The sequence below is a fragment of the Lissotriton vulgaris genome, chromosome 1_1, assembly GCF_964263255.1.
Source record: "Lissotriton vulgaris chromosome 1_1, aLisVul1.2, whole genome shotgun sequence".
NCBI classification, from domain to species: domain Eukaryota; kingdom Metazoa; phylum Chordata; class Amphibia; order Caudata; family Salamandridae; genus Lissotriton; species Lissotriton vulgaris.
Window position 1 is genome coordinate 733,698,311 of NC_141685.1, and position 26,776 is coordinate 733,725,086.

The 26,776-nt window shown below is 46.0% G+C and overlaps 1 protein-coding gene across 1 annotated transcript in view; it reads right to left on the bottom strand.

Moving 5' to 3' along the window:
* AXDND1 (axonemal dynein light chain domain containing 1) overlaps positions 1-26,434 on the bottom strand; it is a 570,869-nt gene extending 544,435 nt beyond the window's left edge. Inside the window, exon 1 of the mRNA XM_086955354.1 lies at positions 26,301-26,434. The gene's annotated coding sequence lies outside the window, so the exon portion shown is untranslated. The remainder of the gene's footprint in view (positions 1-26,300) is intronic.
* Positions 26,435-26,776: the final 342 nt, after the last annotated feature.

Sequence of the window (26,776 nt, forward strand, 5' to 3'; positions counted from 1 at the left end):
CAACTAAATGCAATGTGTTCATATTGTTACTTGAATACGCTAACCGTTATTACAAGCAAGATACAGGTTGCAGCCTTTGCAATTATACATAGAATCCAGGAAAAGAACCTCTAAATGTAGTATCGTAATTGAGAAATACAAGTACCTGGGTGTTGTTTTCATAAGGACTCTTAATTGGGCGATCATAGGTAAAGGATGGCAATCAATGCAATGGTAGCCATAAAAAACACTGATTCAGCGTAATTAACTGTGTGCAAATTCACTCGAATTATGCGGCAAAGAAGAACCAATTATTAATATTAATTAATAAGTATTTTTTCATTTCAAAACACTTTAATAATGTCTAGGCAAATGTTTCATCCCAGTACCAATTTAACATAAAAAGTACAGTAATCAGCAACTGAAAAGAGGACGGTAGTCTGTGCTAAAAGTGTGGCACTATGCAGCACCACTTGTCAAGCTTTTTTTCGAAGTAACTTTTGGTTGGTATGAGCTAGAAACCTTTTGGGGCATATTTACAAGGGCTTATCTCCACAGGAACGTCACTTTTTGTGCGTTCCTGTGGCAAAAAACCCTTCACCATATTTACAAGGTGGTGTTAAGGCACTTAACGTCACCTAGTAAATAAGACCCCTTTTCGCGCTACACTCTGTGTCAACGGGGCAGGCAATGGGTGTTGCAGTGGGCGTTCCGCTACAACACCCACTAATTTTGACGCTGTCCCCTATTTACAATGGTGGCGTAAAAATTGGGCAGCGCCAAAATTAGGACCAAAAACAACATGGAGGAATTATTCATTTCTCCTCGATTTGTGGTTTCTAGGTGTGCTGCATCGTGCATCAAAATCACCATGCATGATTGTTTATGTTCAGGAAAGGACACCTTCCTGCACATAAAAAATCATAAAAAAAATGACGATTTGAAACTTCTATGTGTGCTGCACAATGCAGCACACATAAGAGTTACAAATCATCATTAGTGATTGTTCATGTGAGAGAAAGTACACTTTCCTGCAAATAAACAGTCATTCCCTCAATGCAGGCACCCTTGCACTATGGTGCACGTGTGCCTGCTTTGGTGCTAGACAGCAGAATAAAGCACCAGCCCTGGGGAAAATGCAGGGATGCGCCGTATCATTGTTTTCTGAATGACGGCCTGACTTTGCAGTAGCTCCTGCTATTTTCTTCTCTGTAGCAGCAAGCCTGTTCAGTTGCTCCTCGCAGAAGGGGTATCCAGCCTCATAAAAGCCTCATCAACTACAGCCTACAGCTTTAGTTCCTGCAGGAAATTTTCAACTTCCAAAAAAGTGACAAAGTCTGACCTTCACCGTCTTGTCATCCAGCGGTTCTCTGATGACAACACCTCGTCCATGGACACCACGGGCTGTCTTGCTCCGTTGAACTTTTCCTTCTTAGACATTTTTTTTCAAAATTTCTTTTAAGTCTGAAGTTAAGCAGAGAATGGGAGCAATCCACCTTGTGTATCCAAACTGCGCTCCATCGTGGTTGCCATAACTTTTGACTTTGCCCCGGTCTTGCTCAACTAGAGGCCCAGGGTTAGTACTTTGATCTTTTAGGCACCAATTTAACTAAAACTTTAAAAATTCTGATCTCCGGTTTTAATGACTGGATTTTTGGTGTCAAATAAAATTTTACAATTCCTTCTCATTTTCTAAATTGGTGTGGGATTTTTCTTGTGTTGTATTTCACTTTATTATTGTTTATGTGCTGCATAAATACTTTACACATTACCTCTATGTTTAGCCTGACTGCTTTTGTGTCACTCTAAGAGGGTTAAGCACAGGTTAATTTAGTGACTTTTGTGACTCCTCCTGACAGGGAATGTGGTTGTTGCTTAAGAAGTGTCATAATCCCCCTCAATGAAAGAAGATGAAATAAAAATTCACAGGCTTGCATTATTTTCAAAATCATTCATAACCAGGCTCCAGCCTTTGTAGCAAGACGAATCAAGAGATATGTTCCTACTCGAGTTCTCAGATCCTTCTCTTGGCAACCACTTGACAATCTCTTGCTTCAAGCGACAGAGAGCAGGGGATTTGAGCTTCTCTGTCCTGGCCACCAATTTAAGGAACTCTCTACCTTACTCAGACAGGCTGGAGACCAACTTCCGCTGATCCATGAAGCTTTTGAAAGTGGCTGTTTATTCATTCTCCATCCTGGTTGTCAAAGCACCAAAAAGCTTTCCTAACATGCATAACAAAATTGAGATCCCACTGTAGCATCACAAAGGGGTATGGAGAAAACAAATGTATCAAACCTTTTAAAACCTCATCACAATAACCGATTAAACAAGGATGGCTGGTCAGGTAAACACAAAAAAGCCAAAATGGCTGAAAACTTCTATGGTGCCTACTACAAGCCCTTGCTGGGCCAAAAACAATAAAACATCAGCAACGGGTTCGTGTTACGGGCTCCACATCAGGCCACAAACTTGTCACATTGCCCTCCATAAATAGATTAGAAGAATAAGATACACGACCTCAGGAGATAGATAGAATGCAGTCAGTTGCTGTCACTCAATCTCCACGTGTTGTAAATTGACTGAGATCACTGTTAGCATGAGCGGAAGCCATATTGTTTCTGGCAGCCATCTTGACCGACCATGTCCTCACCATGTGCTCCTTCCATCTTCGCTGTTGCCTACCCTTGTGCTTTGCTCAAGAACTGGCTATACTTAGCCCCTGCTACACTGCACATGCTCAGAAGAAGTCTGTAGCTGCACATGCACCTGCCCTAGCCTCTTACTGTCAGGCTGTTTTTACTGATGTCAGCAACTCAATACCCCTCCTTCTTTGTTGACTGTGCATTTTCTGTATGACCATCTATGTGTGTAACTCTTCCTATGTGTACTTGTACCGCCTCTTTTTGAGCTCCTGTGTGGGTATAAAAGACCCACAGTTCTTCTACTCCTTGTGCTACCTCATACACTGCCGAAGGGTTTTGTATAGATGTAGTTCCACCTCACGAGGTTTAATAAACTATTCTCTTGATATTTCAGTTTCCGTGCCAACCTCCATTTATTGGTCTGAGGACTTGTGAGCAAAGAAGGGCGAACCCCTAGCACCAGTAAGTGCCGGGTACCATACCATCAAGGCCCAATCCAAAGCCACAAGGATGAACCTGAGCCCAGTCTTTCCTGAACTTCTTCAGAACTTAATGCGGGACAGATAGTGGTGGAAAGGCATACAAGCCTAAATGCATTTTACAGAGAAAGCTTGCTTGGGAAGGAATTCCAATGCAGAAAAATTGTGACACACTGCATTCTCAACGGTGGTGAAAAGACCTAACCAGGGTTCTTCTGATTGTTGAAAGATTGCCTATGCCACCTCAGGATTTAGTAGCCATTTGTGATCTGCCAGGCGTAGTCAGCTGACTTTGACCGCCTGGTGTGAAAGATCCTGGCAGGTGGTTTACGACCACAGATATGCCCTGACTGTGCAGCCAACTCCAGAGAAGAGCTTCTTGACACAGGACCCAGGTCTCCACTCCTCCCTGCTTGTTGCAGTACCACATGGCGGTGGTATTATCCGTCAGAACCAGCATCAGCCTCCCCATGGTGGAGTGCAGAAAGGGCTTCTACGCCAGGCAGATGGCCTGTAAGTCCTTAACTCCTACAGATTGATGTTGTGTGCTTGCACCAGATACCAGAGCCCTCTGATCTCTCAGGTGGCCTCCACAACCCAGTAGTGATGCATCCATCACCAGTGTCAACTGTTGGTGGGGAATGGAGTGAGGTTTGCTGCTGAAAATGCTGTTGAGCAGCTACCACTGCAGCTCGCTTGGAGTCTCCTGTGAAACTTGGATGGAATCCAACAGGTTCCCTTGGTGCTGGGTGACTTGAGATGGAGCCCCTTGGCACTGTGGACAAGAAGGAAGCATGAGGTCAATAGGCCAAGAAGCCTAAGGCCCACTCTCACTCAGATCCAAGACCATTTCTGAAGTATCAGGTTCATAGTCCGAATGTTCGGAATTTGTAGCAATAAAGGGAAGGCCCAAAACTGCACCATACCCAAATTGGCTCTGATGAAGGGGAGCCTCTACAAAGGAATTAGGTGTGACTTTGGCATGTTGCTATAGAACCCCAATGAGGTCAGTAGATTTGCTATCATCTGGTGGTGGTCTGCGACTACTACGGAGAGCACACTTTCAGGAGCCAGTCTCCAAGGTAGAAGAACTCCACTATCCACAACCTCCCAAAATGTGCTGCCACCTCCTCCATCACTTTTGTGGGCACTCGTAAGGACGAAGGGAACACAGAAATTGGAAATGCTCCTGGCCTAACCTGAATCATAGGTAATGTCTGTGGAACTGCAGAATTGGTATCTGTATCTTGCAGGTCCAGAGCGGTTATGTTATGTTATGTTAATAACATTTATTAGGCGCAACAGCTGCCCCAGCGAAGGGGCGTCCTGGCGCCTGATCCTGTGCACAACACAACAGATCAGAGCTGAGAAGTAGGGACACTAGATAGCAGAGATGAACAGGTGGGTTTTGATGGCCCGTCTGAAGAGAGTCAAGTTGTTGAAGGCGCGAATGTGTACAGGAAGGGAATTCCATAGATCAGCCGCCAGAACACGGAAAGAACGTCCTCCCATCCTGCTAAGCCTGAACCTAGGCTTAATTGCCAGATGCAGAGCTTCGGATCTGAGGGACCGCGTGGGGACATACGAAGAGATAAGGCCCGTCAAGGCCGGGGGAGAAGAAAGCTTCAGAATCTTGAATGTCAGACAGAGAGCCTTAAATTTGATTCTCTGTCTGACCGGAAGCCAGTGTAGAGAGGCCAGGACAGGAGAGACAGAGCATCGTCTCGGAAGACCTACAATGGCCCGTGCAGCAGCGTTCTGCACCCTCTGAAGCCTAGTCGCCTCGGCCTGGTTGACTCCAAGGAGTAAAGCACTCCCGTAGTCTATCCGGGAGAGGATAGAGGCCTGAACCACCAGTTGACGCGTGGGAGGGTCGAAAAATTTGAGGATTGGTCTAAGACCTCGCAGAATACCATAACAGGTGGCTGCTGTCTTCTTTGTGTGGCTGGTAAAAGAAAGATTGGAATCCAGCCATACCCCCAGATTTTTGACTTCGGCCACTGGAATGGGCATCGCCCCCAGTTCGAGGGGCCACCACTGGTCTCCCCAGAGTTCCGCCTGCTTCCCTACAATCAGGACCTCGGTTTTCTTGGGATTAAGCTGTAGGCAGTTGTTACGCATCCAGCTTGCCACAGCTATAAGTCCTGCCCGGAATCTGGGCGCAGTCACCTCAGGGTCCCCACTGAGTGTTACCGCCAACTGCGTGTCGTCGGCATACGATGTCATAGTAAGGCCATATTGCCTGACGACGGCAGCGAGCGGTTTCACATACAAGTTAAATAATGTGGGGCTGAGGGCAGAGCCCTGAGGGACTCCCAGTTCCAGAGAATGGTACAAGGACTGGCCAGGTGGAATGGCTACTTTAAAAAACCGGTCCGAGAGGAATGAGCGGAACCACTGAAGAGCCATCCCTACGATCCCCACTTCCTCCAGACGCCGCAACAAGATTTCATGAGACACCGTGTCAAACGCGGCGCTCAGGTCTAACAATAGGAGCGCCGCGGTCTGCCCCGCATCTAGCACTGACCGCAAATGCTCGATCATATAGAGCAGAGCAGTTTCAGTGCTGTGTTGAGCGCGAAACCCATTTTGACTCTCGTCAAGAATATTATTACGCGAGAGGTGGGCAGACAAAATGGTGTTCATGTGCGCCTCCATGACCTTGGCGGTCCAAGGCAGGAGGGAGATGGGCCGATAGTTCTCCGGGAGCAAGGGGTCAGAATTGGGTTTCTTCAGAATGGGCTTGACCACAGCTTGCTTCCAGGATGACGGGACCACGCCCTCACTGAGGGAGAGATTGATCAACTCCAAAATGGGCTCACGACAGAGAGGCGGGAGAGAGGCGAAAAGCTCCGGCTTCAGAGGGTCTAAGGGGGAGCCTGATTTAATTTTGAGGCTCATAGTGTCGAATACCTCATTCGACATGGTCGGCAGGGTTGACAGGGTTTCGGACACCAAGACCTCTACATCGCTAAGAGCATCCCCGGGGGCAGCTGGTGTGAATCCTCGGTAGATTTTCTGCACTTTCTCCACGAAAAAGGATGCCAAGCTTTCACAGTGCGAGTCCGTACAGATTTCTTGCGAGGTGGCCCGTTTCCCCATCAGGTCTTTAAGTACCTTGAAGATTAACTTAGAGGGGTTGGGGCTGTTGGAGAACTCAGCTGCGTAATATGCGGCCCGGGTTTGACAAATAGCTCTGTGGTAGGACTTAAGCTGGGCAAAGTACAGTGATTTTAACGTGGGATCAAAGGCTTTTCTCCAGGCCCTCTCAGCTTGCCGGCAAGTTCTCTTGAGCTCGGCAAGAGTCTCGTTGTACCAGGGGCTACGATTTTTAGCGTGACATTTTGCCCAACGCAAAGGTATGAGAGAGTCGAGGGCAGTAAGAACCCAGTTGCAGAACTGTTCATAGCCCTGTTCTACATTCTGCAGTTTGTCTAGGGGTTGTGCCTCCAATATCCTGATAAACTCCTCCAGCTTAAGTTTACGCCAATTGCGCTTTAAACTCTGTTTATCTACAGGTTTCAATTGTGGAGTGTCAAGGGGACATGACACTTTAACCAGCAAATGGTCAGTCCAACCCACCACCATCGGGTCAGCTGATCTAGCCCGAACTAAGGTGGTAAAAAAGGGGTCCAATATGTGTCCTCCTATGTGGGTGGGGGAGGCGACTAGTTGGTCAAGTTGCAGCGCTTCTAAGTCCGCCAGCAAGGAGCTGATGGAAGGAGATGACGACTGGTCCAGATGTATATTTAAGTCGCCTACTATATTGAAGTTAGCGCATGTTGCGGGCAAAGAGCTGACTACATCCACAAGGGCAGCCTTGAAGGCGGTGTCATTCCCAGGTGGACGGTAGATAAGCACACCGCTGAAGGTAAATTGAGCTACCATCCCGTTTCCCAGATCCAGGGCAGATAGAACCTGGGCCAATGTAAGCTTCTTTGTAGGAAATCCGCCTTATCCGCAAAGTCATCCCAGATTTTTCACGTTTTACTGGACTCTATTTTTGCTGGCTTTAGAGCTGTGTGCATTGTACCCTCGATAGCCTGCATAGCTACAGGGAGACAAGTTGCAAGAGGTCTTCTCCTGGAAGTACCAAGCTACCGATTGACAACTGGACCTCGTCTGTACCCTGATATAGGGATCATTCTGACACCCTGTGAGTCTCTAAGTGCCTCCCTTGAGGTCCTGTGGACTTTGGAAGTGTACTCTGTGGTGGATTGGGACTTAAAGGACTAAGTCAGAAGATAAAATCTTTGACCAGGACCTACTTTGTTGGTGCATCAAACCATGGCTCCATCGAAGCCAGCCTTTAGTTACATGAAGGTCCAGGTCTACCAGTACCATTGACTTAAATCTTTAAAAACATTTCTCCGGTCCCCTTTTTTGAATTTTTGCCATGTTGGTTTCCTTTTCTTTATTACATTTCACTCTACTTTTCTAATTCATTTTGAGATTTTGTTTTTATTTGCATTTTGACTATTATTTTATTACTGTTTTGGTACTGCATAAATACTTTAGACATTGGCCTAAGTTAAGCCCATCTGTTCTGGGCCATAGCCACTGAGGGTGGACTCAGGTAATTTAGTGACTTGCAGGGTTCACCCTGACATGGTTTGTGATTCTGCCTTGAAAGTGGGCAGTTGGCCAAACCAAATTTCTATCAAGCTTGAAAATGCACTTCTGTAGGAAGGCATTTCGAGAGTGGAGATCCAAATAGAATGAAAGCCTGCATCCTCTTTTGGCATGTGCAAAAGGCAGAAATAACACTGTCTCTATTTCAGAGGCTGGCACCCTCCATGTGGTCCCTTTGGGCAAGAGGGAATGCACTTCCTGCAGTAAGACTGCCAGGTAGCCCTCGAAGAGCAGCTCTGATGTAGGTGGATGTTGCAGCAGGTAGAACAGGAATGGTATGGCATAGCCCTGTTAGAACATTTGAAGGACCCGGGTGTAATTGTCGCCACCCCTGGGAAAAATGTAAAAACTAGCCTCCTACAAGGTGGTCGCGAGCCGCTAAAAACAAGCTAAAGTGGCTTGGAGGCTGGGGGACTGCTGAGAAGGTAGGTGTTGTGTTCCTGTTGACCAGCACATTGCCTACCTTATCCCGGTCATGAAAGGGCTGGGTTGCTTGATGTGATGCGGTAAGGGTTGTCTGTATACCTAGCCTCTGTAAATGAACGAGTTTGCAGAGGAAAGTACCTGGTGGTAGCCGAATAGCCTAAAGAACACGCCTTGGCCCAGCTTCCTTAGAATTTTGAAGGATAGAATTTGCTTTCTTGCCAAATGCTCCTGGGCCTACCCTGAATTACCTGAGACCTGTCAAATGGCATATCCATAAGCAAGGTTTGGACCTCTCCAGAAAAATCAGATTGTACTGTCTGCCCTTCCTAAGCAATCGGTGGTGTCCAAGCCAGACTAAATAACATATTTAGGAGTAACCTGGCAAGATCCCATTGACCATGTGTATACTGGCAAAGAAAACAACTGGTGTTGACCAACTTCATGGCTGAGTTGCCTGAGAAGAACACAAGTTTCGAAATTGCCTAAATGTTTTTAACACGGTCTGTGGGAGTTGCAGGAAAAGGGTTGGGACTCATTTTGCTGGTGAACAGTTGAAGCATCAGGCTTCCAGGAGTGAAATACTGAGCCAGAATATCAGGGTCGCCTGGTGCCAGCCTGTGGCATTTGGCAACCTGCCTGTTCACCGGTGGGCAAGAACAAGGCGTTGCCAATGTGCCCATCAAAGTACAGTCAGAGCCTCATTAAATGGCATCAAGGGCTCATAGGAATCATGCCCCGCTGCAGAACCAATCTAAGGATGTTAGTTTTGACCGTCACAGAGGAGTTGTAGATCCAAGACATGTGCTGCACATCTTTAGGAAGCACTTGCTTCGTTTAGAGGTCCAGGGGAAGGAATCAACACAGTATCTGGAGATATGTCAAGCACACTGGGCTCCTGCAAGAACACGTACTAACTGTCCCCCTCGTAGTATAGGGATAACACATTCTCAACATCAGGATTGGCATCTCCAAACAGTGGCAGGCTCCAATTAGTCTGAACCAAAAAGCTGGTGGAGCACCCAACAGTAGTTCTGCGGCAGAGGTAACATTTTGTCAGAATCAGATCGAAGTTGACATGGCAATGAAAATTCCAGACACAACCTCGGTCAAGGCAGAGACTAGGTCAGCTCGGAGTCAGACAACTAAATTGGTACGGGTCTTCTTTAAGCTGCAGCCATACCAGTGTCTATGTCAAAGGGACTGACACAGATTTTGGTGCCGGCGAGGTCGGCACTGACTTTGGTGAGAATCTGAGGCAGGTTTGAGAGGCAGAGACTGTGAGGAGGACAGATTTACCAGGGGTGACATAAATGGAGGCCGCTGCAGACACTTGGGGTACGAAGGCATGCCAGATGGAGCTGTGTAACAAAGCCTCCCTGACGGAGTCGATCTGATGTGATGTCACCAATGACCCAGGGAATTTGGGGCGAATCAGGACCAATTGTGGAATAGTCTCCTCAGTAGAGAGACCAAGTGGTATGTTTATGCCCTTGTGACTTCTCGGGAGATAAAGAGTGGTGGAATGCTTAGCTTTTTTGTGTTTCCTTTTCGATTTTGATTTGGACATACCCGAAGACTTCGACAATGATGAGGACCAGTCGCAGGAACAAACTCCGACGCAGGTACATGCTTGTGACTTCGACTTGGAGAGGGACTTGCACAGTGTTTTTTCTGTGTTCAGCAATGTACAGCTTTACTTCACGTTTTCAGATTGTCTTTGGGTTAATGATGGTGCATTCCTCCTATGATCTGGAGCCATTACCTGAGCCTAAACTTATACATGGTTGGTGTGAGCTGCCACAGACAAACTTTTTGCAGCAGTACCTTTAGTTTGAACCATGTCGTTTTCAGAGGGGACGGTTTTAATTCCGGCACAACAAAGTTTGTCAAACAATGAAGAAAAGGAACAGCAGAGCACTGTATCTTCATCCCAAGGCATGGAAAGAAAAGAACAAACATTAGGCATAGGGGTGGCATCTAGATCAGCTCAGTCACTTCCCAGGCAGAACAAAGTCGATATAGAGCTTCACGGCAACACTAACTGGCACACAAGAGCAATGCGTTGAACAACTTCTGGACCCAGTCTGACTCCTGGGGATTATGCTAAAGGTGAGGAATCTGAAGCGAGATGTATCGATCAGAAATCTAAGACCCCTGCTTCTCTTCCACACATCTCCACTCAACTACCCTTTTTGAGCCCTGATGTCAAGGTCTCTGTCAACTTCACATGTCCCTCCCTAAAAAAAAAAAAAAAACTTTGGCTGTTTGTGGATGCCTGGGTATCTGATCCGTCAAACTTTCCATTAGGCCATAATTTTTAATCTGCACACAGTGGTTTTTATTCTGTTAGAACAGGCAGTAGGGACTGGGTGACCACTGACTTGTGCTCTGTAGCTTCACTGCAAAGACTTACAGCAAGAGGCCACTGTAGTGTTGCGCTCTAGCTTCCGACGCTCCCGCGTGATGACGCGGTGCGCCGGAGTGAGAGCGGAACACCTGCGCAGGAGATCGCTGCAAAGCGTGCGAACGGCGATTGCACAGCAGAAGCGACCGGAGCAAGTCATGTTTAGACGCTCTGAGCTCTCTTACATAGCGAAGCTCTGAAAACATTAAAGGAACCAGTTAGAAGCACCTGGTATCTCTGTGTCCTCATTTGGGGTGAACTTACAACATTACAGTGGCGATGAGGGTTGAGATCCCCCACCAACTTCACCCCAGAAAAAACAACAATTGGAATTGCTGCAACGGCGACGCCAGCTACGCACCAAGGTCAGAAATCGTTGAAGGGACACTAGAGAAGAGAGCACGCCATAAAGGGCAAGCACGCTATTCACGAGAGAGCGCGGCAGCAGCGCACGACCCCGAACCAAAAGGCGCCACGAGGCCCAGGGCCTACCACTAAACGTCCCAAGTGCAAAAGGGGAGCTGTGACCACACACAACTGAGACCCTGGCAGAAAAAGGAGATAGTGGCACAGGGGATGAAAAAGTACACCTCCCCAGCGGGTCACGAGACGGAAATACCAGTGCACCCAGCACCCCAAAAGCCAGGGAGAAAATTCGGACCGAGCTGATAACAACAGTGCACCAGGCAGCCCCGGGAACCGAGGTGAAGGACCAGAAATAGTACCCAAGATGAGTAACCAAGCGACATCCCTCACTGCACCCATTCCATTCCTACCCAGACCAGGTGAACCCCTGATGAAATGGGAGGATTGGAGGGAATACTTCAAAAACTACGTAGAAGCCTTGGAAGACGAAAACAGGGAACCATTTCCTAGTGCCAGGAAGAAACGACTACTGTTACACAATCTAGGTCCGGAAGGCGTAAGGGTGTTTGCAAACATTGTACCCGCGACGAGACGAGTGGCGGACGACGACTTCGTCTTCAAGCATGCCCTAGAAGACCTAGACAATCACTATCGACCGGCAGTGTGTGTCTCCATTGATCGGTTCAACTTCTAACAACGGAAGCAAGAAGAAGGTGAATCCATAGACGATTATGTCGCAGCGTTGCGACGATTAGCGATCACGTGTAAATATGGACAACTTCAGGATGAATTCATCAAGGATCAGATTGTGATGCACACCACAAACAGATCAGTCCAGGGTAAATTGTGGGCACAAGGAGAATCAACACTTAAAGAAGTGATTGCAATGGTAAAGAAGGCGGAACTCTCAAAGCGTTGCGCCGAAGCGGCGAAAAAGGAGAACACCCAAAGGCAGATGGTCAACAAAATCGATGAAGTTCAAACCCCAAACAGGCAGAGGAAAGCCACCGGAGAGGGGAGGCACGAGCCCAGATGGGCAGGAAAACCGGGACAGCCAGGGAAACAGTCGACAGACAGCAGATTCTCGTGCTACAGGTGTGGGAGAACAGCACACACAGCCCAGGACAAGCGGTGCCCAGCATTTCGCGCCAAATGCACGTTCTGCGGGCTGGTTGGACATTACGAGAAGGTGTGCCGCAAGAAAGGGAAGAGGTCCATGGTGAAATGCATTGCGCAATCCCAGTCAGAGGACCCAGCTGAAGAAGATCTGGAGGACGATGACATGGTTTAATGTGTGGAACAACAAGTATTGGAGGTAACGGGCAAACGTTCAGACAAACCCCGAACAGACATGCTGATTGGAGGAGTGAAAATTCGAATAGCGATAGACTCTGGATCGCCATACTCCATTGTGCAGAGATCAGTATGGGAGGAAGAATTCAGACCCAGTCTTGGCCCGCAATTAAATCCGCCGGACATACGACCGATTTCATACACCAACAACATAATCCCCATGGTAGGGTACCGCACCCTGAAATTTGAATTCAGAGGGAGATCGGCACTATGCAAGCTATATGTAGCGGAGCGGGGACCCTCGGTGCTAGGTTGGAGAGACCAGGGTGACCTCGGAATAAAATTAGACCCAGGAGGCAAGGAACAAATACTACTGACGAAGGAAAGCGGTTGCCCAGACCTGGAGAAATTGAAGCAAGACTTGCCCAAAGTGTTGGGAGGCACAGTCGGCAAACTCGAGAAATTTGTGCACAAAATACTTCTCAAAGAAAATGTGAGCCCGGTGTCCCACAAAGTCAGAAACATGAATGAATGAATACCCTCTTGTATAGCGCATGGCTACTCTTGAGCATCCCAGCGCTGTAAGACCAGAGGACATAGAAGACACTTTTAGAACAAGAGTGTCTTTAATCGCTTCCTGAAAGCCAGATGGTTAGACTCGTGCCTGATGTCATCTGGGAGTATGGTCCATTCTTTAGCTGTTTGCACAGAGAGCCGACGGCCACCCATCCGAGCCAGCTTCACCCTAGGGACTACCAGCAAGTTCCGCTGGTTAGATCTCAGAGATCTCACTGATTGATGGCGACGAAACAGGGGATCAAGAATGGACGGGCCAGCAATATGGATGGACTTATGCGCCAAGCACAGGGTTTTAAATATAATCCTTCCCTTGATGGGTAGCCAATGGAGGGATTGAAGTGCGGCCTTCGCTGAACATCTTTTGGGGACTTTCATGAGCAGCCGAGCTGCACAATTCTGTACAGATTGCAGAATTTTTATGGTGCCGACTGGAGCCCCTATATAGACGGCATTTGCATAATCCAGCCGCGACAAAATCAGCGACTGGACCAGCAATCGTCTAGCTTCAAATGGCAGGAGGTCTAACACTTTTTTTAAGACTCTCAACAGTCCATAGCAGGTCGCGGCTACCTTCCTGGCCTGGTAGTGAAATCCTAGCGAGGAATCTAACCAGATCCCCAGGCTTTTTATTTGGGTCTTAGGTGCCGGGGGGGGTCCTAGGCAGTGCGGCCACCAAGGGTCCAGGTTAATTGGGGCTTTCTAACCCAGAAGCATAATGTCAGTTTTGGCCCCATTTAGCTTTAAAAGGGAGGATGTCATCCATTCCAGGACCTTGGTGAGACACGGGGTCAGATTATTGATCCCCTGATCTAAAGCATCGTTCCTCACCAAAGACACAACCAGCTGCGTGTCATCGGCATAGGTAACAAGTTGGATTCCCCAGGGAAACATTCCCATTGCAGTTAAGGAAGCCGTCCAGCAGGAACTACAGAGACTGGAGAAGCAAGGAATAATCGAACCAATCGACAGCTCGGAATGGTTGGCGCCCTTAGTTGTGGCCAGAAAACCCAACGGCAAGGTACGCCTATGTGTGGACCTGCGCGAACACAACAAATGGCTGATAGTCGAAAAATTCCCATTACCAAGGATTGAAGAAATGTTGGCCAAAACGAGGGGGGTAACGTGGTTTTCCACCATCAACCTCACCTTGGCGTACCATCAAATAGACTTGCACCCCACGAGCAGGAGGCTCACCTCCTTCATCACACCCTTCGGGTGTTATCAGTATCGCCGCATGCCATTCGGATTGGCGTCCGCAGCGGCTGTTTTCCAAAAGCTGATGCACCGCCTGTTCAAGGATCTAGAAGGCGTCCAATATTTTCAGGACGACATCCTGATAATGGGGACGAACCGAGAAGACCACGATAAGAAACTGACCAGAGTGTTGACGGTGCTACAAGAGAAGGGCCTCACAGCTGAGTGGGACAAGTGTAAACTGGGCATGTCAGCAGTCACCTATCTCGGACATGAGATAGGGAGTCAGGGAATCACACCAAAAAGGCAAAATGTGAAAGCCATTTGTGACGCCAGGGCCCCAGTCAATAAGGACAAAGTGAGGTCATTCCTAGGAATGGCGGAGTATTATAGTAAATTTGTCAGACATTTTGCCACTAAGACTCACAGGCTCAGACAACTAATTAGAGATAAGACGACGTTCCAATGAGATGGGGAAGCCCAGAGTGAGTTCGAAGAGCTGAAAATCAACATAGGTCAAGCGGTACCTCTGCATGGATACGACCCCTCTGGTCGCACAATCTTAACAACCGACGCCAGTGAAAGAGGCTTAGGAGCGGTGCTAGCTCGGGAGAGAGATGATGACATAGTGGAAACCCTGAGCTTCGCCTCCCGGGCATTGTCTCGCACAGAACAGAGATTCAGTGTCATCGAAAAAGAGATGCTTGCCGTCACTTGGGCCATGGGCAAATTCAGGCAGTTCCTGTGGGGCACCTGCTTCAAACTGCAAACGGACCACAAACCACTGGTCAAAGTGCTCACCTCAAGTGGGCATGATACAGCAACACCTTGCATAGCAAAGATGACCCTCAAATTGCTGAATTACACCTATGACGTTGAGTACTTACCAGGGACACGCAATAAAGTAGCAGATTATCTTAGCCGAGCCTCAGCCATGGAAGATGCACCGGAGGTCTCGCCAGGAACAGACGAAATGGTAGCCGCAATGGCAGACTCGAAAGAACAAGCAGCAGGCAAGAATGGGCCCAAGCCTATGAAGGTGACAGTGAGATGAAGGACATCAAACACTATCTGATTGCAGGGTGGCCAGAGAAGAAAAGGCTTAAAGAAACCCTGAGGAAATACTATGAAGTGCGAGAGGAATTATCAATGAGTGATTCAGGAATCTTCATGTACCGCGGCGACAAAGTGGTTCCCCCACAACATTGATCCCACTACTGTTGAGCCAGCTACACGAGGGGCACCTCGGCATCGTAAAGACGAAGATGCGAGTGAAATAAATGTACTGGTGGCCTGGCATGGACATGCAAATAGAGAGACAAGTGAGAGAGTGTGGCCAGTGCCAGGGAGCGGACAAGATTTTGAAACCAATGAGGCCCGCTTTAGGTACGTTTGAGCAACCCCGCAACCCATGGGAAGACATTGCGGTGGACATCTTGGGACCAGTGTTAGACACCAGAGGGGGGCGTGGCTTACGCGCCGACGCGAGATGGCGGCTCTCCCGTGAGCTCCGGAGAGTGACGGACTCCGAATGAGTCAGTAGCCCTGATATCTCTTGTTTGAGTCCGGAATTCCGCATCTTTGCTCAGCGGAACATGTGCGGAAGCGATATCGTGCACTCCTGAGGCTTCGCACGCCGTCTTTACAGTCTACATAGCATCTCCTCCTACAACGTTGCCGAGACGCGGGCGGCCGCCATTTTGAGCCGTGGAACCCGCGTCTCTAGTCAAGGATTTACCGTCGCCTCAGGCTGTCTGCAGAGCGATTCTTCCTCCATGTCACAACTAAATTGCATCTCCTCATAAGGTATGGCGCATTCTCACCATAGCCTTCTCCTTATGTGAATAATTTTATTTCGGCCATGAATTTTTTACCTCAGTAGGTGAAGACCATCATTTACCTATTTTGCTGCATGGGTGTGCTGGATTCCTACTTGTTCCAATGCCGTAAGGTGGTGCTTCAGTAATAGCATTTTCCCCTTTGACCTCTCATGAACGCTTTGCTGATATACTCTAGTTATCACCTATTGTGGCTTCCCTCACCTTGTTAATTAGCGAAGCCAGTCTGAACTACGCTCTTTCGCTACGTTTGTACGTGGTTTACCTCGAGGTTTTGGAGCTAGTTTCCTGAGTCATTTCTTTTCCTTCTTTTTAAGGATTTCCTTTGCGCTTGGTGATTTTTTGTGTGCTGCCTCTTCGCAATTCTCATTTTTCTTCTGTGCTCCTGGTTTGCCCCTATATTGGAACAATGATGCATGTTACAGGCAACTTGAAGTCGTCCAACACAGGAACCACGCCCAAGCGCCTCAAAAATGACCCTCCTTCTCCGATTCGCACCTCCCAGAATCCTATTCTGGACTCCATCGTAGAGGAAGTTCGGGGTCTCCAACCCTTTATGTCTGCCACCAATGAGAAACTCAAGCAGATTGAAGAGAGGTGGGTTGTTATGGAAGGCAAAGTCTTGAGTCTGGAACAGCGTGTCAGTGATATTCAGGATGTCTCCACAAAGATACCCCTCCTAGAAAAGGAAATTCAACAGCTCAAATTACACACAGAGGACCTTGAAAATCGCAATCGAAGGAACAACCTACGTATTTACAGAGTTCCGGAGAACCTTGAGGCGTCTGACATGGTGTCTTTCATTCGTCGACTCCTGTATGAGCTGCTAGACCTTCAACCAAGTGCTCATCCACTTAATATCCAGAGAGCGCATCGTCTTGGCCGTCCTACCTCTAATGCCTCTAAGCCTCGAGGTATCATCCTCCTCTTCCTCGAGTTTACTGAATTAATGAATGTTCTCAAAGCTGCCAGGCTTAAACGTCGCCTTGTATGGTCGGGTCATAACATCTTTATCTCTCAAGACTTGTCAAATGCCACCAATGCCCGTCGTAAGGAATTTCTGAATCTCCGTCCTCAGATGAGACAGTTAAACATCCAGTATGGAATTCTACATCCTTGCCTTTGCAAAATCACCCATAATGGTCGTACCCGCACATTCGACGATCCTCAGAAGCTGCACGAATACCTGCAATCTGCTGCTTCACCTAACATGGATGTCACCACCTGATGCCTCCCTCAGGCATCTTTTGTCTCTCTCTTCCTGCCAGCCTTCTGCTGAATTCTTCTATTGTCTGTAGCCTCAGCATGTATTCCTTCTTTATGTTGTGCTGCTCCTGGTTTTTCTCTTCTTCTCTCCTGACGTTGTGAGGGGGTCCGCTTCTCCGTTGGCGTCTCCTCGCTTCAGATGTTTTGGTGTTTTCGTTCCTCTCAGATCTGGCATTCTTGCCTTGATCTGTCTTCTTATTCCTCTTCCTTCTTCTATCTCTTTTCTTTCCTCCTTCTAGTCTCTCTTTTCTTGTTCTACCACTATGTACTTTTGTCCGACATCTCTTTCCCTTTTCTTTCTCTTTTGACTGTTCTACTCCTTGATTTTTGTTATTTGGTCCTTGTTAGTTCTTCTCTGGTTCTTTTTGGCATATTTTTTCTAATTAATGTTCTTTTCTTTGATTTTTTCTCTATTTCTAATGTTTGTGTTGCTTACCTCTTTTATTTTAGTCATTTTCCTGCAATGTGTTCACCCTGGTTCTTCGCCCCCTTCCTCATCTCCCGTCATGTGTAATCTTGTCACGTGGAACGTTCGTGGTCTGGGTCACCCTGTCAAGCGTCAAAAGGTATTGCCACATTTATCCAAGCTTAACACTATGGCTGCTAAGGCAATTCCCCTCCTGTGCTGGAAATTGCCATTTTGCTGGTGTCATGACGAGCTCAGCTCGTCATGAGCACAGCTCCAGGCTACCTCATGACGAGCTGAGCTCGTCATGAGCATGGAAGGGGTTAATTCACAGGTTGCCTTTCTTCAAGAGACCCATTGTACAGATTCGGAATCCTCGAAACTCAAGAGACAATGGGTGGGTCAAGTTGTTTATTCTCCTGCTGTCAATAATAAGGGAGGTGTTGCAATTTTATTTCATAAAGGTTTATGTGCCCAAATTCTCTCCTCCAAAGCTGATACTGATGGCCGTTGGGTTTTGGCCAAAGTTGTTATTCAAAATAAGACACTGGTATTTCTGAACATCTATGGTCCTACCCGCTCTTCTCCTGAATTTTGGAATGAGGTTAAAGTTCTCATCTCCTCTATTGACTGTCCCAATATTGTTATTTCTGGTGATTTTAACCAGTGGTTGGATCCCTTCTCTGATAGACTCTCCTCCACTAGATTTCGTCCTGACAAAACTCATAAATGTTTCCAATCTGCCATCTCCTCCCGTCCCCTATATGATGTATGGAAAACTTGTAATCCTGATACTTTGGAATACACGTTTTATTCGAATGTACATCATACTAGATCTAGAATTGATTATATTCTAGTTAGAAAATCTCTCCTCCCCACACTGCATAAATCAGAAATTGGTTCTATTTTTATTTCGGACCATGCTCCCGTCCCTGCAACCCTTGATCTCACCCTTACCTCTTCCAGATTCAGTCGTTGGAAATTCAATACCTTCCTTTTGTCAGATGTTGTCTTTATGAAGGAGGTTCAGAATTTTATAACTGAATTTTTTACTTTTAATGTTCCTACGGACACATCAGTTCCGAATAATTGGGATGCCTTCAAAGCTGCCTTGAGAGCCTTTACAATCTCGTATGTCTCTAAAAAGAAGAAACTTAATTTATCTAACTACTCGAAACAACTTGCTTCCATTAAGAAGCTGGAACATTTGTATTTCTCATCTAAAGATTCTACTGCCCTCCATAATCTTGTTAAAGCAAAATCAGAACTGAATAAAATAGCTACGACTGAAGCTTGTAACACTTTATTGAAAATTAAATCTAAGTTTCATGGAGGTCAGAATAAGGCTGGTAAAATGTTGGCAAACTACCTAAAAATCAAATCGGAGCGTAAAACTGTGGGCCCTATCCTGAATGACTCTACAAATTCATTAGTTACATCTGATGAAGATATTGCAGAGGTTTTTCACACATACTATCGCAATCTTTATACCGATGATACATACTCTACAGATCAAAATTTATCTTCTTTTTTTGAGAATCTCCCCCTCCTCCCACACTCCCGGATGAATTTAATCAATTAGAAAAGGATATTACTTCTCAAGAGATTCTTCTAGCCATCAATTCCCTTAAAAAAATCAAAAGCCCCTGGCCCAGATGGATTACCAATTGAGTTTTACTCTGCCCTCCATGCTATTTTTGTGCCTAAATTACTACAACTGTTTAATTCTTTCATTGCTGATGCTAAGGCCTCTGGCTCTTTCTTGGATGCCCTCATCGTTATAATTCCCAAACCGGATAAAGATCATTCCCAATGTAAAAACTTTCGCCCTATTTCTTTGATCAATTATGACTGTAAAATTTTTGCCAAAATCCTCGCTTCCCGTCTTGACTCAATCATCCGACTTTTAATTAAAACTGACTAAGTTGGTTTTGTTAAAGGCAGACTTTCTGCTGATAATGCCCGTATGTTCGCTAATGTCATTTCCCATAGTAAACACTTTAAAGCCCCTTTAGCCGCCTTATCCTTAGATGCGGAAAAGGCTTTTGACCGTATTAATTGGCAATTTATGTTTCGCACCTTGCAATGGTTAGGTTTTGGTCCCTCTTTTATTTCCTTAGTCAAACTTCTATACTCCGCTCCCCGTGCCAGTATTTTTGTCAATAACCAATTTTCTAGATTCTTCCCCTTAGGTAGAGGTACGAGACAAGGGTGTCCCTTATCCCCATTACTATTCATACTTTGCCTTGAACCATTCCTTGAACGAATTTGTTCTAATCCCCAAATCACTGGTTTTAAACTTTCCTCTGTTGAAACTAAATGGTCTGCCTATGGGGACGATATTTTAGTCTATATGTCTAATCCTGTTACGTCTCGTCCCCCTTTTATGGACGAAGTCCACCTCTACTCCTCAGTCTCTGGGTATAAACTCAATTTATCCAAAACTGAAGTCCTACCTTTAAATTCTACTTGTTACCATTTCATGTTTTCCTCCACTGATTTTGCATGGTGTCCCTCTAAAATCAAATACCTGGGCATTTGGTTCTCAACACCCCTTATTGAGACTCTTAAAGCCACATTCACATCCCTCACTCAGAAAATTCAATCCCTCCTTCAAAGTTGGTCCCCTCTATTTTTATCATGGTGGGGTAGACTTGATACCATCAAAATGAGGATTACGCCTCACATATTGTATACTGTATCAATGCTCTCCATGAAAATTCCAAATTTTTACTTTACTCGTTTAAATTCCATTTGCTCCAAATTCCTATGGAACAACAAACATCCCCTATTGCCTTACATAAACTCATTCGCCCTAAATTGGAAGGCGGGGTTCGATTTCCTCATTTCAAGCTTTATCATTCTGGAGTCCTCATTAAGCAATCCTTTTCTTTAGCATTTGACTTTCAAGATTCCCCGATTCCTAAATGGATAACCTTCCAACGATCATTGTTACAAGGTTTTTCATTTCAACATACTGTTTTTATGTCTAACTGCTCGTTTTTATCTAAACATACAGTTTTAAAATATTCTCAAACTCTATTGCATGATTTATTTGCCAAAGACTTGTCTCCACTCCAATTTTTTTTTGTCATCTTGTGTCTGGTATAACAAATTTCTCAAATATAAGGGCAGATCTTTCTATTACAAATACTGGAAAGAAAAGAACATTATCTTTGTACATCAGTTCTTCGCCAATAATGCCATTATTTCTTTTTCTGAACTGCAAGTTTTGTATAATCTACCCATGTCTTATCTCAAGGAATATAGGATTATTACTAATGCTATAACTTCATACTTATCAACCTTTCCTTCTTCTGGTACTCTACCTTCATTCTATCCTTCCTCCCCCCTTTATCCTTTATTTTCCTTACGTCAACCCAAAGCTGCTCTAGTCTATCAATTGCTGTCTTCAAATGTTTTGGATCGGTCTAAATCAGCAACTGAGCTTGCTTGTGAATCTGATTTGTCAGTATCTCTCTCTGTTAATGAATGGAATTCTATATGGGCCAAGTTATTTAAGACTTCTATTGCAGCCCGCATTACTCAATCCTTATATTTTATTTATCATAGATCCATTCTCACCCCTCTTAGTATTGCTAAGTTTTCTCCTTCTTCTAGTATTCTATGTTGGTCATGTTCTTCACTAACTGGTACTCTTAAACATCAATTATATGAATGTCCATCTGTTTTAGCTTTTTGGAACTCTGTTTGGGGTATTTGCATGCGTATATTTCATTGTTCTATTCCCTTATCATTCTTGAATGTGTTTTTAGGATCTGCTTTAGTAGATATTGATATTGATCCTTCGAGTGTTAGATTACTGGATCTGTTTATTGCTATTGCGTTTAAAGTAATTCTATCTTGTAGGAAGGATAATTCCAAATTATCTGTTCTTACTTGGTGGAACTTTGTTTGTGATGAGCATAGGATTTCTGTTGCTTCCTCCTCTTCTGTCTCCGCTAAAGTTAAATCTGACCTTCTTTGGCTCCCCTTCTCCAATTATCTCTCATCACCCCCTTCTCTCTGATTTCTGGACATATATATCTACTGTTTTTCCTCCTTCCTTCTTTCCCTCTCTTCTTTTCTCTTCTCTTTCCCCTCTCTTCCCTTCCCCTCTTTCTATCTCCTCCATCTCTCGGTCTTCTCATTTCTTCTTGTACAATTGAACCGTTATTTTACTGCTTTTTTATATGCATCACTTATGCATCATTTGGTTCTACTGTACTATTATATTATCTTTGTATTGTTCTTTCTTTAAACAAATAAAAATTTCCTAAACTGAAAAAAAAAAGTGTTAGACACCAGAGGAACAGCCAAGTACCTGTGTGTCGTCGTGGATAAATATTCCAAGTGGCCAGAGGTAGATGTGCAGGAAGTCATGGACTCCAAACCAGTGTTGAAATTTCTCACCTCAGTGTTTCTACGTGAAGGAATACCAAGGACAATCCTAAATGACAACGGGCCACAATTTACTTCGGAGAAATGGACCAGATACATGGAGAGTAACAGGATTAAGTCCAAGCACACAGCAGTGTACCATCCCGCGAGCAACAGACAAGTGGAACGGTTCAACCGTGTCCTGATGGGGTCCATCCAGGCCGCAATAATGCAAGGCAAAGACTGGGAAGTGGAGATACAGAGCATGCTGTGGGCCTACAGAATCACCCCGACCTCGATAGGCTACAGTCCCTTCCAGATTTTGAGGGGAAGACTCCCCTTTACGAGAGACAACGTTGTCTGGAGAGAGAGAAGACAATAACGAGCAAGTGGTCACCGGCTGTTGTACAACACAACCTGGAAAGAACCCAAAAGGTGTACACCGATCATTACAATAGGAGGCACAATACAAAAGACACAGGTCTAGACAGACCCCCCAGGATATAGCGGCATGGATTAGCAAATTTAGTGGCACAAAAATGGAAACTTAGCGGCATAAATATGGACATTTAGCGGCAATTTTGCGGCATTTTATTTGCCCATTCTTCCTACAACAAACACAGATATCTTCGTTTTTTTTTAGTTATTTAACAACATGAAGCTATGTATATTTGATTTATTTACAAAGTAGACACAGTGAATTATTATGGTCTGTGGAAGAAAAAGTCACCTCTGGAGGGTCTCCGACACTCCCATTCTCACTTCCCCCCCATTTTCCGCTGCAATATCTCACTGATTGACACCTATTTCTCCCCACACTTTTCTGAATTCCTCCATCTGCAAATCTCATGTCATAAAGCACCATCTTCACTTTCTCATGCTTTCTCTACTTCCTTTTATCACCACTCCCATCCATTCCCACAAGCATAAAACTCACCCACTCATCTACAAGCATTGCACTTTCATTTTTTGGCACTGTATATATTTTGACAGCTGTGAAACTCGCTGACACTTACCAACAATTACAACTGACAGATATGAAACTACTGCTCCGTGCTTGCTCTGCAGAGGTCAAGGACTGGTTGTGAATGTGGCCTTCACAACTGTATGCCCCGCTGATAGGCACTATGAGAAACTTGCTTCATTTAAAGCAACAGTGTATCTGATCAGTGTGGGAGATGCTGTGCAAGTCTTCAGTCTAGGCAGTTCACTATTAAGTAATGACCTCGTGCTGATAGCGAGACAAAGAAATCTCACTCATAGCACACAACGTTAATTCACAGTTTTAGCTTGAGGTCTGGCATATCCAGGCAACTGCAAGACAGATATCATGTGTCACTAATAAAATCAATACTGCGATTTTGGCACGGTCAACTGTCGATCCTAATAGAGTCTTAGGACTTTTGGCTGCATTGTGGTTAGAATACTGCTTTAGCTCGAGGAAAAGTGGTAGGATAAACACAATACCTACAATGTTTAAATCCCGCCCACAGTGTCACTACTGATGATACTTTCATCCAAGGAGAGCCTTAAATGCCATCCAGCCAAACCTGATGGACCTCAAGTCCGCCTCCCTTAAAGTTTACAGTTGGATGCTAGCAGTCGAGGCAAGGGATTTCTAACGGTTGACAGGTCGGTTAAGGGCTAGTTCGTTAAGTAGCAGCTAGGGTTAAGCACGGTACTAAATGAAGGGACGGTGCAATGAGCGTAATGAAGAAACCAATGACACTGGACAGCTGACCTCAGCAGGGTATGAACTATCCGACCCACCCTCCACCTTGCGATCACATCATACGACTCCATGGTGCTACCTCAGGCAGTAGGATCTGGCTTGGCGCAGCTGCGCATGTGCACACTGTCCAGGAATCGTGGATTGTGACTATCTACGCATGCTCGAAGAAACTGCTTCAACTGGAGCTTCACAGCTGACATCGGGAGAGTTCAACGTGGATGTGCAGTGACGTCGCATCTATCCTGCTGGTTCGAGCGAACACGGTGTCCACTGTTGAGCTGCGGGGACCCTTAGGGTTAGTCAGGGACGCAACTAGACGCAAACATTCCGGGGCGTGGGGCTAGCACCTTGAACTGTGGAGGAGAAGCCATCTTCAGAGACGATAACAGGAGTCAGTGGCTGCTGAAGGTGGCGCAAGGATCTTCATTTCCGGCTTCCTCGAGCCAGGTGTACACAGCAAGGATTGAGGGCTGCGCAGGAGCAGAAAACCAAATCATGGTGCACCGAGGGGGGCAAGAAGGATAATCAGTCAGACCCCCCAGGATATAGCGGCTTTGGTAAAAATGCCGCGATTTCAACAAAAGTGCCGATTTCGCGGGCACTTTTGTAAAAATCGCAGCATTTTTAAAAAAGTGCCGATTTCGCTGCAAATCGCGAAATCGCGATATCCTAGTGGGTCTGTCTAGAGAGAGGGGAATGGGTGAGAGTCAAACTTGCCACTCTCAGACGAAAAGGAGAAAGCAAGTACAGCAAACCCCTGCAAGTGGAGGAAGTGTATGGAAGAGCTGCTTTATTCCGTGATGGAAAAGTGTGGTCCCAAGACCGCATGGCGAAGATCAACAGGATCATGCAGTGGCCCGCAAGTCAGGAGAAAGACCTAGGAGATCAGCGACAAGCCAGTGGGACAGAAGAAATAATCGCAGGAAGAGAAAGTCAAGAGGAAGGACAAATGCAAGTAGAGAAAGAAGAGTGCGAGGAAGTAAGTGTAGAGGAAGGTGCGACCACAACCAAAACCACCGCCACAGAGAATGATGCTGGGACACCGAGGAAGGCGAGGAGTCCCACACGTGAAGGTACCAGTGAAGAATCCACTCCGATAAGACGCACCCGTGCAGGGAGGATAGTGGTCCGACTCATTCAATTTAAAGACTTTGAAGTAAATGACTATTGAACTTGAGACTTATAATTTTCGTTTGTGTTGTTGGAATAGAGGAGATATGTAGTGTTGCGCTCTAGCTTCCGACGCTCCCGCATGTTGACGCGGTGCGCCGGAGTGAGAGCGGAACACCTGCGCATGCGCAAGAGATCGCTGCAAAGCGCGCGAACGGCGATTGCACAGCAGAAGCGACCGGAGCAAGTCATGTTTAGACGCTCGGCACTCTCTTACATAGCGAAGCTCTGAAAACATTAAAGGAACCAGTTAGAAGCACCTGGTATCTCTGTGTCCTCATTTGGGGTGAACTTACAACATTACAGCCACTGCTCAGCGGAACCAGCATAAATAAGCTGAGGCTAAAATTAATGATTATTTCAGACAGTACCTGCAATGTTCCTTCTATAAATTAATAGTTTTCATTTGGACCCTGCCTCTTTGGCACCAGTCATTCTTCCTTCCTTCTCTGTTTTCTACACACTTTCTGTCTGGAAATTTAGGCAGAGAGATAACATCCACATGTAACGTCCAGATCCGTTGGAAATTTTCAATGTTTCCGATATTTGCTGGGAGCTAACAATTCTGCAACATCGCCACAAATATGAATGGTCTCAACATATTTCCTGGGCTCTGGATAGCTTGCTTAAGTGAAGGTCTACACGTGAATCCTTGTACCAAGATTATTTATGTATTGTATTCAATTAGGGACTGGGGCTTTTGTATTGTTTATTCGTTTTCTCATTGATGTCTTATTTTAAGTAAACTAAAATGTTGGTTGGTGCGCCATTATTGTCCGTGAGGTATAGAAATATGTGTTAGTAAAGCTGTTTTTATCTGTTGAAAAAAATTCTTTTGATCAAATTAAACTAGTATATTCACACACAAATATGGAAACTGTACTTACTACAGACACACGAGCTACTCTGCAGTGACAGCTTGCACCCAAGCGTTGTTCTTCACGCCAAGACGCGACTGTGACGTTAGTGATACTTATGGGCCACGGAATATTTACTTTTCATTAGGAAGTGTGTAAATAGCGTGCAATTTGAAATTTGAGAAAAACATTTGTAGTTTTCCTCGAAGGGAAAATCTCAAACAGCACAAAAGTTAATGGGAAAGTCAATGACTTGAGAGATAAGGAGTTTCAGCCATCCTTAGGGGGTGAGGTACTGGTGAGATCAGTGAGTAGAAATGTGAACGATCCACGACGTTCAATTGTTGATACAGCCAGGAGGACATAGTTTCGAACGAACGCGTTGCAGCTGTGCATGGTGTTTTCAGATTAAATCCTGCAATTACCTCAAACGCTGTAATTCTTACAAACGTATTTCAATCACCGACGATTCAGAAAGGCAGCAGTCTCACTCCGACGCAGTTGTACTTTAATATATTCTCCCCAAGCTACCCCCCAGGCCCCTCCCTTTATAGGACCCCCTTAAATCTCTGACAAACAAATCTCGCTTCCCCCTTTTAAGTGACCAATGCGCTCTGTCAATCTCAGCCCCTGCATATTTTGTCTCTCACTCACCTGCTCCACTCCCTCCTAGTCGCTCCTCCGCCCCCTGACAAGTCTCCCCCCTGCGGTTCCCGCAGCAGGACTCCCTCGCCGCGCCTTGCGGGCCGTGGACTCCAGTTTGTCAAAGAACCATGGCAACCGTACACAATGGCTGCCCGTCTGCGCGCCACGGCAACGTCGGAGCTGCCCCATAACTACGGCTAACCTGGCCACCACTCCCTGGCAGGGTGTAGTCCAAAGAATTAAAGTCGCGCGCCCCCTTGCCAATGCCCCTCCACTGCTTGCTGGAGGGTACTTGAGGGCACCACGGCAGCTCCCTGCTCCAGTGGCTTCAATCAAAATCCATTGCTTGGCTCCGCGGAACCACTTCCTGTCCGATGCTGCAGTTCCAGACTATGCCACAGGGAGGCGGCACACGCACGCATTGACCTCACTCACACCACGGAAACGTGAAAGTAAATTCGTCAATTTTTCAGGAATGGCATTTG